The sequence below is a fragment of the Lineus longissimus genome, chromosome 7, assembly GCF_910592395.1.
Source record: "Lineus longissimus chromosome 7, tnLinLong1.2, whole genome shotgun sequence".
Taxonomy (NCBI): Eukaryota; Metazoa; Nemertea; class Pilidiophora; order Heteronemertea; family Lineidae; genus Lineus; species Lineus longissimus.
In genome coordinates, this window is record NC_088314.1 from 14,597,979 (window position 1) to 14,608,885 (window position 10,907).

Below are 10,907 nucleotides of genomic sequence, written 5' to 3' on the forward strand. Positions count from 1 at the left end.
CTTTTTCAGTCGTTTCAGTTTTCACAGGAAAGTCTCACTAATACTTTCCTTTTAAACACAGTGTCGAGACTAATACACTGTTTTAATAATTGTCCCCTTAAACCCAAGTTTTAAATCAATTCTACCTCTGTAATACCCATATCAATTCAGCCTTCTGTTTCTTGTTTCTCTGTATGTAAAAATATTATATTTCAATATGTGCAATAACTTTTACTCATCAAAAAAAAAAACAAAAAAAAAAGTATCTGTTCTTATCAGCTTAAACCCACAACTTGGCTCCCATGTTGTGGAGGGCTATAATGTATGCAGAGGCTGGCCCAAGATGAGTGGGCCACCTGCGCTATGCTGCTATAGGTGCATTATAAATAATACTTTCCCTTTGAACACAGTGTCAATACTAATACACTGTTTAAATAATTGTCCCCTCAAATCCTAGTTGTAAATTAATTCTATCTCTGAAATTCCCGTATCAATTCAGCCTTCTGTTCCTTGTTTCTCTGTATGTAAAAATATTATATTTCAATATGTGCATTATGGTGAGCCCGATTGGCGAGTTCACTAATAGACGGGAGTACGAAAATACGGTAAAGATTACGTCAATCAGAGGATTCGTCTTCAGGAGAGACATTGTAGTACTATTAAAGAGTCTTGGACTAAAAAAGGATAGCCTTGTCGCCTTATACCAAAGAGAAAGGACCAATGTATACTTCGCAGTTTTCAATAATAGTAAAATTATGTACCGATTATTTCAGAGGTCTTGGGACCCAGGTGTCCGAAGGGAAAACGTTTGAATTCACAAGTATAACAAAGGAAAAGATTCAATTAAGAATACACTGGTTACCATCGTATATCAGTAACGATTTCCTATACGATTTCTTCGGGGGGGGGGGGGGTACGGAGAGGTATTATCAGTAGTAGAAGAACAAGAGGCCCAAGGGCCTGGCGCTTAGCTGAGTTGTTACTGCGTTGTTCGTATATATTACATTACTCGTCAAACTCTACTAAACTAAGGACTCAAAGCCTAAGGATATTAGCTTCTGGATGTGTAACAGTGAATTACGGTAGACTGGCGAAATCTACTTCAAGCAAGCTCCACCCTTGCAATGTGTGCGCAAACAGATAACCTAACCTATATTGGACCATCAATTCTACACACAGCAACATGATTCATCCTCAGCTGTTACCATGATGATGATGATGATGATCCTTTTCGCACATTGGTCGTCTTCTGTCTTTCTTCCATATTTTAGTGCCACCGGATGTAGTCTGCCCTTGTGGAGGGAGCCTTTCAGCACAGGACACAAGAATCCATGCGAATTGAATCACATGGAGAGACTAGCCCAATCACCCGCTTTTGGCTGGGTAGAAATGGGTAAATCTCGCAGACTGGACCTTAAACTCTACTGCCGCAAGTGAGGCTGGTCTGACAGATGAGCAAGTAGGGTCCACCTAATGCAGAAGGCACCAGTTTCCCTAACTAAAAGGGTAACATTAACAAAATGCTCTACCCAACTCTATTATTGCCTAAAGGCCTGTGTACACTAGTAAAATATTAGCAACATTTTTACAACATGTCCAGTTGCAACAAATGTTGCGTAGTGTGTACAGAGCAAAACGCGTCTTACATTTACAACATGTTGTAAAATTGTTGTAAAATTGTTGCAAATTAAATGCAATGCAATTCTTTGTTGCATGTTGTAAAAATGTTGCGAACTCTTCAGCCAATCAGAAATAGGATTTGCGTCATGTGATCTACCTGAAGTCATGTGACTTGAACAAGAAGCAGGTATAGCAACTCTCAAGTGAGTGTCTTGCTTCGTAGGGTGATGAAACCTTTTCTAGAAGTTTCATCCATTCGCAGGAAGTTTTTGTGTGACGGCTTGTCAGTCAGCCGCAACTCCTTTAACAGGCAGTGGTATGCCCCATGATCCACCCTCATTTTGATCCAGGGCCTGGTCCATATTCTCTTTGGTTATTTCGCCGCCTCTTCCGTCTCTCAACAATGACAGCTAAAATTGCTGCAGAAGCACTCAAAACACATCTTCTCTCCTTGGAATCATCCATTTTCCCTCCAAAATACCTATTTCCCTTTGTTCCCACTAAAACGTTGGCAACAATTTACCAACATGTTGTAAAAATGTTGCTAATTTGTTGCAATTTTGTTGCTAGTGTACACAGGGCCTTGAAGGGCTTGTTGCAAAATTGTTGTAAAAATGTTGGTAAAATGTTGGTAAAATGTTGCTAATATTTTACTAGTGTACACCCTGCTTAAGTCAAGTGAAACTCTTACAAACCTTATGTGACCAGCTGGAATAGTCCAGTATTATTGTAAATATGTTTGGATGGTGGTTCAAAACGCCTTGTTCTTGCAATCATTCTCATTTGTCCGTAAAAATAGTTCAGAAATAAATCATTATATTCTGACCATTACCACAATCATTCTGGTAAAATTCCTGTTCATGAATGCATAATTATAACTTTTTATTTTATCAGCACTAATCTCATCCTTCTCCGGGGTCTCCCTAGTGTCTTGGGGTATCACTCTGTGATCAATTTATTGGGACAATTTGTCTAAGCTCTTGTAGACGTTAGTGGCTTGGGGAGGATCTTGTCTGACCCTTTAAAGTAACCAAAAATCATTAACAGTTCTGGTTATTGGGGTTTTCGGGGATAAAATAATGTGCGCAAACTTTTCGCGCTGTTTTTGTTGAATTTACCGCCAAAAGCGGTCACGTGTGATGATGTGTGACGTCATCGCGTCATGTTCATCGCAGCGTAAAATAAAATTTCAACCGTCCAGATTCACGTCACTCGACGTCCGTAATCTTTTCCCAATTTCAATGGCAATTTTATAAGGTAAGGCGTGAAAACATGTCTAATCCATGTATGAAGGATCATAGAAACCCTAGATTCAGTAATCTGAAGGAAACAAAGTTTAGTTTGCTGATAAATTGTGATTTTGTAACGAACAAAAACAAAGTCGATGAAAGTGACATGACGCCATCTTGAAAATTTGTAAATTTCGGAATCTTTCACAAAGTTTTCAATAGTTTGGATGCCTCCAACATTCATCTTTGTTAGCGACTAGAGTATTTATGTGTGTCCCTTGTTTTTCCGGTATTTGGAGAAAAATTACTTTAGAAAAGAAGATTCTTCGGCGATGTAAAATTTGTGTACAGGTGTCATGTACATTGTTCCGTGTACATTTTCCCGCCCTTTTTGTTTGGCGTTGTTGTCCAGTCGATCTTCAGTTTGAAGTGAAATATTTTGGAATCATTTGATAAATATTTTCATCCCTGTTGTGACTGATAGTATAGTAATTCCAGAAATATGATTCAGCACTGTGGTGTTTTGTTTCAATCAAAACATTGTCAACCTTGAGGAAGAGTATAGTTTTATACACCATAGTTGAAGACGACTTTCATTTATCACAACCTTACCTGGCCATCTGTGAATGGAGACTATTACTATTATTTAGATTTTCAACTTCAAGATCGTCTGTGTAGAGAATTAGGCTGAATATCAGTTATTCTGAGATGTTTGCTAGATGTGGAGACAAAGTCACATCCACTCCATCAAATTTAGAAGAAGACATAGTCACATCCTTGTGAAATTAAAAAGTGAAATATGTTATCCTTTTTGAGGACAATGTCACATCCTTGTCCTGATGTGATTGTCTTGTATGGAAGGTGAATTAATTGTTTCAGAGTTGGGTAGAATATTGTAAAGCTGTTCATGATGGTTATGACCTTTCCGGGCCTGCTAGCATATATTGGTTTGGGATCTATGTTCTCACTATTTGGGAAATCTTGCTTTGTATTGTAAGGGGAATTTAATTGTACTTTGAGAAAATTTGGTCTTCTTGGTCTCGGAGATTTCATCACATCATGACTGCTACTACCTGTGTTATCCGTCCTTTGTAAATATGTTGTTTCCGTCCAATATCTTACTCCGTCCTTAAATGGTTTCAGACCACTTATTTACCTTACTCAGGCATCAACCTCTAAATAGAGACATACAAATTCCGACACCAGTATGGGAAGGCTGCCCGGAATATAAATTAACATAGCTGAGGTATTAATCAGAAACTGTTAAAATGCTTTAATTAAGGGTCGTGTCACAGAGTTCAACTCTGTAGTCTTGATCATAAACCATGATCATTTTGTGGATACTAATAATTCATGATATATAGTATTGCCACTGTTGTGAGATGTAAATCCTGGGCTTAGCAATCCTTTTGCCAGCTTGTCGAGTTACAAAGCAACCTGATGTAATTGTACCCTAGTGTAGAGTATAAATTCGAGCTAAGCAATATCATTGCCGGCGGTAACGAGTTTTAAGACACTCGCTTTAGATTCAGAGTAACAAAGCATGTTGATGAACAGTTTGTTGAGAGCACAGTACAGTGTTCTGTCCAACATAGATGTCAATTTGGGAGCACAGTATAGTGCTCTGATCCTGACTGGTTGTGAGACCTGAAAGGTTGATTAGTATCTTAAGAGTTATCTTTGTATTTGCAGGTTTTCCATCTTGCCTGAATATCTGTCATTGCCCTTTAGTTTTAGCTTTAGTCTTAGCTTTTAGCTTTGGCTTTGGTCTTCATTCTTGACTCGTTGGTTTGTAATATGACTTTGGTCTGAATTCAGTCCTTAGCCTTGCTGTAGTGTTACATTACCTTTGGCAAACCATATCTTTCCATTTTAGAGACAGAGTATTAATAAATCACCATCCTAGAATAGAAATAACTATTGTTTATTCTGTGCTAGAAAACTCTTATGAACCTGGTCACACTTAGCAGAATGCCACCAACCATTGAAATGTTGATAGCAAGTAAAAACTTTAAACAGATAGACTTGATTTTTTTTACCCAACTGCCACATGCGGTTTTCTTTATTTAGTAAATTTTGAGGTAAGTATTACAGAATGAAATACTTGAATACTAAAATTGACTGGCTCTTCTGATGATTGCACTGGTGAACACCGAAGTCGATGGGATGTGCAAAGTCATACTCATAGCTCGATCCTCTCTCTTGGTCATCTGTGATGTGGTCACCAAATATGTTCAAATGCAGCTGCAGTAGTGCAGATCATTCCTGCAAAACATGATGAGGAGATAACATTTTAATTTTGATAGATAGCTAAGCTAGCCAAGTTTTATATCAAATACAAGGCCAACAACAACTGATAAGGCGCTAGGGCCGAATGATCAAGGAAGTTCATTGAGAATACATTGTGATAAGAGTGATGAATCGGCCCCGTTTGAAGCATTGTGCTATGTACAGTGTGCATGTGTCAGTGTGTATCAGCTATCGCATTTATTGTTTGTTGACATTTCAAATCGCTGGAGTCGATCCTCAATTACACTGTTTATGTACATTGGCAACCTTACCCGATGATATCAGAACGATGTTTATTATTGTCTTGTTTATTCACATAAGTTCTGCTATGTGACAAGAGTTATTTGTTGAGTAATCAACGATTTAAAGCCGGACTTTGACATCGTTTCTCAGACCAAGCTGCATTTCGCAGATCGTTTTTCAATGATCGTCGACGAACTATTTCAAATTAATCACATCCAATTAAACAATCCAAGCCTTCCCTAATGTCATCAACATGCAATAACACAAGCAGCCAAATGTTATCGCCTATGAAATTGTGCATTTAATGAGAACTTACCTCCGAATTGACAGAACGCGATCTATTCCATAGCATGGTCTCCTTACGTCTGAACTGCGCAGACTCCGAGACGTGACGTTCGCTGCACGTGGGATAACTCGCGCGAAATTTAAAATGCTCTTCTTGGGGGGTGCTCACTAAATTGTGCCAGTAACACCACCTGGTGAGAAATTCATGAACCACGCCTATAATTGATAATGAAAGAGAAAGCTTTGCTCTATAAGATTAGATTTGATTCATGATCCCCAACTTAAAGAATTAGGAGAAATCAGCTGCTGGAAAAGTTTTTGGAAAATTTCGCTCGGTGCCACCTAGTGGCCAAACCGCTCATCCTGCCGGACCCACATTTGGTCTATTCAGGAGTCCTGAAGGGTCTCAACTCCTCAGAGGGAAAATATATCGCCTATCCGCCATAGTTTTGAAACGTGCCTGTTTAACGGACAGACAGACAGACAGACAGACAGACAGACAGACGGACATTCATTCTACCATTTACTCATATGAATAGCTCAGCTTGTCAGCTGAGCTAAAAAACGATTGTAGAAGGAGTCACCCTCAGGTCAGGTCTAAGAATAGTGACGATAATTGTGAGTGACCGTACCAAAGCATGTATACCACACAAAGTAAAAACGGACGACAACTTCAGTATGCTGATAACACGCAAGGGGAGGCTCCCGTTGTGCCTAAGATGCAACACACTAGGGCACTCAAGAAAAGAGTGTACAGCGGAATTAGGCAGGCGTTCATATGCAAACACAGTAACGAAGAAGGCGATAACGATCCCTAGCCTCCCACCACAAATCGCGATAGAAGAAGACCAATCGACAGATAACGTGTCAATGGAAACCGTTACAACACCAGTGACAACTAGAAAAGAAGAACCGCCTGAAGGTACCGAGTCAAAGAGAGTGGCCTTAATAGCCACATCATTAACAACGATGAACCCGCTCTTTGACTCGGAGGAGCAACAACAAGAAACCGTAACCAACGAAGATACAGACGAACCCTTAGAAGTATCAGAAACACAATTTGAAGATAAGATTCCGCCGGGACAGGGGAACCCCTCCAAAAAATTCAAAACGTCTTCGGTATCCGACACAGATGAAGAAGATTGACGCCCTTAACACACGAAATGGACTTGAAAATGGACTATTCTTTATGATTAATGGACTTATAATGTATGCTTTCGGACTGATATTACGGATTACGACCACCTCAGCTTGCCCACGGATTACGATATTGTTTCTCCCTCAGGAGTTATTAATAAGTATGTACAATTATATATTAAAATGTTCTTGGTTCTCTAATTTTGCAGTATACCATATCAAGCAAATAACCTTTTTTCTCATATTTATCCTGTCTATATTTTGTTTTACAGCACATTTGAATCATAATGTTAGATATTTCTTTTGCCAGCCTCAATTGTCGTGGTCTTTCAAGTTTTTACAAACAGCGCTTGATTTCTAGTTTTTTACTTCAATTTGACCTTGATTTTATATTTTTACAGGAAACTAATGTAGGTTCCCTTTCTTTAGCTGCAAAAGCCTTTTGGTCTTTTTCTTCTCATAAAAGTACAGGTTCCGCTATTTTTATATTTTCTTCTGACGTTACCACAGGGAATTTTCATTATGATTTAGACGGCCGTCTTATTTATCTTGATATGGGCGTCAGAGGGTTAAAGCTCCGTCTTGTAAACATATATGCTCCTTCAAATGAGGCCGAACGTAGGACATATTTCACTTCACTCTATACTTGTTTCAATACAAGCCGTAAGCTCATTTTGGGCAGCGACTTCAATTGCGTTATGTGTACCAAGCTTGACAAAGTTGGAGGGAACCCCACCCGAGGATTAGCCGGTGCAGATGAGTTATTTTCTTTAAGTAGGGATTTTTGATGAGGGTGTTTTGTCTGAGTCCCAGCGGCTCTCTTATATAGTGTGTATTTTATGCCTAAATGTTATATTAAAAATTCCAACTTGCCATTTTAAAGTTTCTCTGGCCTCGCGGCCATTTTGAGCCTTTGGCTCAATCTACTCAATTCCTTCCCTTTTTATCTGGCGGTCTTGCCATTGTCAACATAGCTTTAAAATTATCTGCCTCATCAATTAATCACATGTGTACTTATATTGTCTATTTTGATGCCGCCTGGCACCCTTTCACCAATTACTAGTGCGCTTTGCACTTTCAAAAATATAATAAGAATCTATGGTCAAACTCTTCCCCTCATAATTCCCTTTCATCACCTTTTTATCAGAAAGCCATCAAGGACTTTGCTCACTTTAAATCTACTTTTTCAAACTTTGATCACTCTAAAGCTTCTGTTAAAACGATATATTCCTTGCTTCTCGGCACAATTACAAAGCCTCCACGGTGTATTACTTTGTTTCCCTCTATCAATTTTAAAAGGTATTTGTAAACCTGCACGATCGGTTTATTGACCCCGCTTCACGGGACGTTTCGTACAGACTGATCGTGCATGTACTGCCTGTAAACAATCAAATATTTCAATGGTCTCGTGGCCAATATGGGCTTAGGCCTTGTTCGTTTCATTCTGATTTCGGCCACGAGACATACCAACATTTATTTATTATTGTACCCTTGTTAAGCCATTAAGGTCTTTACTAAGTGATTTTTTCTCTCTTTTCGATCTGAAATTAAAATTTGAATACATATATCTATTAAATATCTATGTTAAAGATCCTTTTTAAAATTACGCTTTATCCAAATGGTACGCGCGTACTCAGTACATAGATATAATAGAAGAGATTTTACAAAAGTTTGAGAAGATGAACATCTCTTCTAACTCCCTTATCTTGTACTTTGTGTCACGTATGAATACTCGTATTCATTGTGATTTTCACAGATTTACTCTTTCTATGTTTAAAAAGTATTGGTGTCAGTATCCCGTCTTCTGCTCTGTAGAAGAAGGGGTACTGGAGCTTAAATTAAAAATTTGATTACATTGTTCAATTCATGATGCCGTAACCTCTCAAATTTTATCAAACCCTATTAATCGGTGTGCATGCAGGCCAGCCATCGGCTGTGTCGGCATGGACACCCCATTGTCTAATGTATAATCATAAATATTTAAAAAAATTTCAATGACCATGCAGACACGCTTCCAGTACTAGTCCATTTCTATTATCATTATAAATACCTTGTTTGTGCGGCATCACCTCGTTGTTGTAAATATATTAACCCGTTTTTTTCCAGTAGTTACCTCTTTACAGGAAAGTCTCACTAGCACTTTCCTTTTGAACACAGTGTCGATACTAATACACTGTTTGAATAATTGTCCCCTAAAAATTCCATTTGTATATTAATTCTATCTCTGTAATCCCCATATTAATTCAGCCTTCTGTTTCTAGTCTCTCAGTATGTAAAACTATTATATATCAAGTAGTATTTCATTTTACTCTTCAAATTATCTGTGTTTGCGAAAACAAATCTTGATGTATATATACTTTTAACCCGTTCTTTTTCATTCGTTACAGTTTTCACAGGAAAGTATCACTAATACTTTCCTTTTAAACACAGTGTCGAGACTAATACACTGTTTTAATAATTGTCCCCTAAAACCCAAGTTGTAAATCAATTCTACCTCTGTAATACCCATATCAATTCAGCCTTCTGTTTCTTGTTTCTCTGTATGTAAAAATATTATATTTCAATACGTGCAATAAATTTTACTTATACTTTTTTTTTTCTTTTTTTTTCATCTGTTCTTATCAGCTTAATATCTGATATGCACCTCATTGAGGTGCTTCGATATTAAACTGATTTTTGGACCTCGGCGAGATGTCTGGGGCTTGCTCCGCTCTCGCCACGGGTTGGCCTGGTATTGCAGTACCTCCAGGATCGGCCCATAATAAACAAACCAACAATAGACCTTTCCCCAAATGCCCTTCCCCATTGTTAACTTCCCTTTCGCATGCCTTACCGAGCTTGGGAGGGGGAGGGAGGGGGGGGTCCTGGGGCCAGGTGATTCAAATTAAACTAAATATGTATCAGAAGCTAAGCAGATCAAGAACAGATACCGGTACAGTTGTGTGTGGGCATTAAATCAAGGCAAGAGTTTGGTCGAATAACCTGGCGTCCCAGCTAAATGGCTTCCTGGCCGCTGCACGAAGCCCTCGCAGACGACCTCCCTGGTGCCGGGAAGCCCCTGTGACGAATTCACCGGCGCCAGGCAGCCGCCGATGACGTCACCGCAGCCAGGCATCCACATGTGATGTCAGAAAAGGTGAAAAGGTGGGCACGCTTGGAATAGTTCTCTGTCGGTTGCCGTTGGAAGATTCGCTTCGAAATAACTTGCTCACCGCCTCGATTGGCTTGTGTCATTTCGAGCCATGTTTGCGACCTACATGCAGATGCCCTAATTGGACGGACTCACCTCGAACTCCCAGGTCCCGCGAAGCCAGTCACACGCCCAGAACAGCTTGGCCCCTGCGGGACGAGGCGCGCCCTTCGACTTTCTAAGGAACTACTGTGCTGGGGGGGGGACACTCCACGCTCCAAGGACATGTTGCCTTTTCCTTTCCCGAGGACACTGGCACCGGCACCGTCGGCTGCTGCCATCTGGCGTTTACCAAATCAACTACGTCACACGCAGCCGAAACGTCACGGTTTGGACAATTCACGCCGTTTGCAACATGTAGAATTTTCGAAGCCGACACCGGTATCGCTTCTCGGCCTATTTGCTAAGTCTCAATAGTGTCGGTTGCTGCGCCTGGTTACTCCCGTTGTTGTGTCGTTCGTTTATTTTCGTTATTTGCAGCCCCATCTTGCTGCTCAGGATGGCGGCCTGCAAAAAGTTAAGAGCGATCGAAGAGAGATACATCAGCGACAGGTTGGTTGCAGGTACTGTCCGTATTCATTGTTTTTTCACTGCTTTCAGAAACGACATCATGTCGTTCCTAAAGGAGTACGGATTAGACAAGAACACCAAGCTGCGTTCGTTATATCAGAGAGAAGCTTCTCGAGACTTTTATGCTGTGTTTGGAGACGTAGACGAAGCGAGGCATTTTGCCTCCCTCGGGCAGGTGGTTTCCAAGGCGAACAATAATGGAAAGGTGGTATTGTCTGTCGGCTGTGGATAAGGAGATAGTATCGTTGAGAGTTTTATGGTTACAAATTCACGTGAGTTACGACTACGTACGGCGCGTATTTAGTCACATTGGAGAAATAGTACAAGTAACGAATGAGGAAACGCCAATTCAGGGGTTTGTTATG

The 10,907-nt window shown here is 39.9% G+C and overlaps 1 pseudogene; it reads left to right on the plus strand.

The window, feature by feature from the left end:
* The first annotated feature begins 9,367 nt into the window (after positions 1–9,367).
* Positions 9,368–9,547, plus strand: LOC135491808 (U2 spliceosomal RNA; annotated as a pseudogene).
* Positions 9,548–10,907: the final 1,360 nt, after the last annotated feature.